We start from the raw sequence: 5,264 nt of genomic DNA, 5'->3' as shown, positions 1-5,264 counted from the left end.
AGAAATTGGTTTTTTTTTTTTTTTTTTTTTTTTTTTTTTTTTTTGAGACGGAGTCTTGCTCTGTCGCCCGGGCTGGACTGCAATGGCCGGATCTCAGCTCACTGCAAGCTCCGCCTCCTGGGTTTACGCCATTCTCCTGCCTCAGCCTCCCGAGTAGCTGGGACTACAGGCACCAGCCACCTCGCCCGGCTAGTTTTTTGCATTCTTTAGTAGAGACGGGGTTTCACCGTGTTAGCCAGGATGGTCTCGATCTCCTGACCTTGTGATTCGCCCGTCTCGGCCTCCCAAAGTGCTGGGATTACAGGCTTGAGCCACCGCGCCCGGCCTGCAATGACCATTTTTATATGGATTTTAACATTTAATCCTTTGAACTACTATTAGATGATAAAATTAATCTATGCTACTCTGCATTTAATCGTATTAAGAAGTAGTTTTGATTAGTAAAGCTTGATTTGCTTTAATCAGGAAAATAAAAGGCATCAGGCAACAGAGGGACCAAATTATATTCCTAGTGGATAGGGTTTTAAGACTTCCTGGTAAAAATGAAGTTATTTTCCTGCTTTACCTTCTTTGTACAAAGATCCTCTTAAAATGGGAAACCCACTATTGCAAGCCTTTGGATCCGCTGAACAGTTTTGTTTTAAGTTAGAATCATTTTCTGAAAACATTCAGTGTCTTGAAAGACAGAGAAGATAAAATACTGTGTTAAATTTCTCTCTGGGTAAATTTTCCTCGGCTATGCTTCCATTCTACATTATCTTACACATCAGATCCTTTGCTATACAATTAATGAAAAGTCTTTTGCTTATGTTTTCGCTTCTTATAAAGTAATTTTCATACATTATTATGGAACTCTCCAAAGCTAATTGACTATTATGTTTATGTGGCATTAATAGTAAGCAAAATGTCATAGCCTAATGGTCACGTAGTGCCAAGTACTTCTAAAAGGGTGTGTTTTCTGCTGAGGATACTCTCATTACCTATATAATGTTAAAAATACTTTGGTACAAATATTGCTATCTCTAAGTCTGTGTCTTAAGGAGTGATTATTAAATGTTGCAGTAACATTTTTTGTCCACAAATGCCAAAACAAAAGTGTTTTTGGTCCAAAAAAAAAAGATACATCTGAGAAAATAATTAGTCAAGTGGAATTTTAGATAGAGTGGCGATTGTAGTATTGTTTAGCATCCATAAAGATTTTTGCTTGAAATATATGTTGTGCAATAATATTGCACAAAACTATGACAGTGAATTACAATTTCCTTGAGAATACCCTTGTAAAACAGGCCTTGTCATTTGCGTTGTTGACATGAAGAAGGCCGTTTCATAAAACCACTCATAAATCAAAGCTATCTCCAAGAATATGTAAGATATTTTAATATGTTTTTCTCCTAAAGTATTATCATCTTGGACAAATTCATATAGTGTTAGCCATTTTTAACAACGTAATTGCTTTACTTCTATGGTTCTAAATCAGTCGTGTCTGTTTATTTTCAGAAATGTTGAAACCTTTTGTTTATAAAATACCAAGAATTCCAGAAATTTCTTAAGAAAAATGGTAGTATTGTTAATTTTTTATCAACAGTGTGTGCACTATGCTCTATTTTCCTGACATTATCAACTACCTTATTATATATCTTATGCTTATACTTATTTTCCTGAAATTATTAACTACTTTGTGTAAATCAAATATGTTTCATTATAATCATTTGAAGGCTTTCATAATTTTTGTTGAGTACGTTATCCACATTTTACTACACATTACATATTGTCAAGTTAAATGTATAATTTTTAAAATATACACTTCTTTTGTACACACATTACTTTGGAATCAGTGAAGTAAGAATTTTGCATAAAAGCTTTTAGAAGCAGATTTTAATATAGATTATATTAGGCCTACTAAATAATTCCTTTTTTCTTTTAATTTCTCTAGTAGTGTATACACTTTATTAACTAACTTTAATTCCAATGAAATAAAATATGCAGCATCACTTCTGCACTACTGTTAGATGGTTGTTTATTTGTGAAGGGTGAAAAATCCACCAAAAGCAAGTAAGTAGGAAAAAGGAAAACATTTAAATGTAGACGAGAATAAATGTAAAATAATTTAAAAGAGAAATGGGAGGAAGAGTAAAATAGAGATTAAAGAGAAAGAAGAGGTGTGTGGAGCAAATGAATTATTAGGTAGGAATAGTGGTTAGATTTGCAAAGCAAATGAGGATAAGAAAAGGTGTATAGAAAGAAATGGCTAGGTAGGCAAGGAAACAATGGGGTAAGGTTGACAAAGAGAAACTGAAGTCATGCGTCCAGCTTAAAAACACAAAAACTGTAGGCATAGGAAATCAAGGTTAATTAAGGAAGAGTAAAGCAGACTTGTAAAACTTGTGTGGACAGAGAATCTAGAAGCCCTGTAATTTAGCAAAATTAATATTCATAAGCATATTTGCAGAAATCTGATTTTAGAAAAGCAGCTGGTTACAAATTTGTTTAAAATTATCCTCTAAGTTTGAGCAGCAATTAACTCATGCTAACAAAAGGGCATCAGAGACCTGCAGTTGATTACAACAAATGCCAAAATTATCTAAAACTTCCAAAATAAAGTTCCCAGTTTATTTTAGTATTGGTATCTATATGTTAATTTAGACATTCTACATAGAGTATTAAATAGTCAACATAAAAACTGAACTGGATCTCCACACTCAGTGATATTACTGTTTCTATTACAGAAAGTTTTTATCAGGAAACTACAAGCTATGCTGCAGATACATGTGTTACATTAGTAGCAAAATTGCTCTTCTCATTTTCTTTGATTCTCAAAAGGACGGCAACTAGAATGTACTCCTAATCTTTTCCACTGAATGATCATCTTTGATAACCCAAAGGACATTTATTAATGCCCTTTTTATTACTCAATTAACCAGTCATTCTTCCATCTATTGTCTCAACATTTTGTCAGTACCAATTGCATGCCAAGTATTGTGATAAATGTTGATGGAACAGAGATGAACAGAATTGAGAAGAATTTCTTGTAATTAATTCACTTACAGTTGGAAAGCCACGTTAATAAATATGACCACTAGGAAGAGGAGATTTACTGAGATTAAGAACTCTGACATAACATAACTAGTTAAAGTTTATTTTTGTCAAGTAACTCTCTTTGGTTAGGGAAATATTTTTAAAGTCCCTTATGAATAGAAACTAAGGATTCATGGACATGCCATTTGAGAACACTCTAAAATGTTTAGCAAAGTTGTCTACTAGAAAGTGAACAGGAATCCAGAGATGTAACAGATTAAAAATAAGAAAAGAGAGTGAAACATGGGGAGAGGAAGAGAAATAAAACAATATGATGGGAGGTTGGTGCCTGGATTGATAGAGGGGGTTGAGAGCCCGTTTTAAGAGCAGGAAAACTGGTGTCATTTGAAAATTATCTTCTGTACAGTACTGACATATGGCACCTGCAATAAGTGATTCTTAAATGTACAGCCAGCAATATTGCTTTTCAGTGATATTATTTGTGACATAGAGTAGAGGAAGTAAAGAGAACTTTCTGCACTCAAATTGGGTCAGCACTAGATCACTGTGCACAGAAGTCTTGTAATTCAGAAAAAGCTGGAAATCAGAGCTAGATGTGAATAGAAAATAGCAATTGAATGAGAATTGTTGTGTAATAATGAGAGGGAACTGGGTTTCATGCAGGACTTGTGGCAGGACTTGAATCCATTTTCTCTGGATATTAAGAACCACAATGCTACACTAAGAATATTAGGATGCTTATTTTCATCCCAACTTGCAAGTGTAACAATAAAGTTTTATAAGGTCACAAGGCAGATATCTAATTCTAGCATTCTGTCTCTGGAAATAGTAATTTTATTTCATAACTCTTCTCATTTTTCTTTTCTTCTCTGTCTTCCAAGGTACCAATTACTGTGAACTCTCTTTTTTGTCAATTGACAATAATAATGGTTTTTCAGAATCAAAAGTAAAATTCCTGCCATAAAATGCTGAGCTTTTGTTTTCTTAGAGTAACTTTGACTCTTAGTAATACACAATGAGACTGTTATTGTCTCCCAGCTGTCCATGTCATGAGCTACTAGCCCAGTCTGAGAAAGCATCAACCTGCCCATGGTATAAGCCTTTTATTGGTATTGCAGTATTATTCCACTTTCGATATACCTTAATATCACAGTATTAGTCTGTTCTCACACTGCTATAAGGACATGCCTGATACTGGGTAATTTATACAGGAAAGAGTTTTAATTGACTCACAGTTCCGCATGGCTGGGAAGACCTCAGGAAACTTACACTCTTGCCAGAAGGGGAAGCAAACACATCCTCCTTCACAAGGCAGAATGGGGAAGTGCTGATCTAAGTGGGGGAAAAGCCCCTTATAAAACTATCAGATCTTGTGAGGATTCTCTCACTATCATGAGAACAGCATGGAGGTAACCATCCCTATGATTAAATTACCTCCTATCAGGACTGTCCCATGACACAGTGGGGATTATAAGAACTACAGTTCAAGATGAGATTTGGGTGGGGACACAGCCAAACCATATCATTCCGCCCCTAACCTCTCCCAAATCTCATGTCCTCACGTTCCAAAACACAATCATGCTTTCCATCAGTCTTCGAAAGTCTTAACTCATGCCAGCATTAACTCAAAAGTCCAAGTCCAAAATCTCATCTGAGACAAGGCAAGTTCCTTCTGCCTATGAGCCTGTAAAATCAAAAGCAAGTTAGTTACTTCACAGATACAATGCGGGTACAGCATTAGACAATTCTTAACTTCTCTGCACCTGCAGGATCAACACCACGTGGAAGCTGCCAAGACTTGGGGCTTGCACACTCTCAAGCTACGGCCCAAGCTGTAACTTGGCTCCTTTTAGCCACATCTGGAATGGCTAGGACACAGGTCATCAAGTCTCTAGACTGCACACAACAGGGGGCCCCTGGGCCTAGCCCACTAAACCATTTTTTTTTTCCTGCTTGGCCTCTAGGCCTGTGATGGGACGGGTTGCTGTGAAGTTCTCTAGCATGCTCTGCATACATTTTTCTCATTATCTTGGTAATTAGTGCTCTTCTCCTTGTTACTTGTGCAAATTTCTGTAGCCAGTTTGAATTTCTCCCCAGAAATTAGTTTTATTATTTTTTTTCTACTGCATCATCAGGCTACAAATTTTTTTTTTTTTTTTTTTTTTTTTAGGAGCAAAACTGCAAGTTTATTTTGGTCACCTAAGGTGTGGGGAAGAGGTCTGTCGGCC

The sequence above is a fragment of the Rhinopithecus bieti genome, unplaced genomic scaffold (assembly GCF_001698545.2).
Source record: "Rhinopithecus bieti isolate Rb0 unplaced genomic scaffold, ASM169854v2 scaffold_15572, whole genome shotgun sequence".
In the NCBI taxonomy this organism is placed as follows: domain Eukaryota; kingdom Metazoa; phylum Chordata; class Mammalia; order Primates; family Cercopithecidae; genus Rhinopithecus; species Rhinopithecus bieti.
This window is presented reverse-complemented; position numbering follows the sequence as displayed.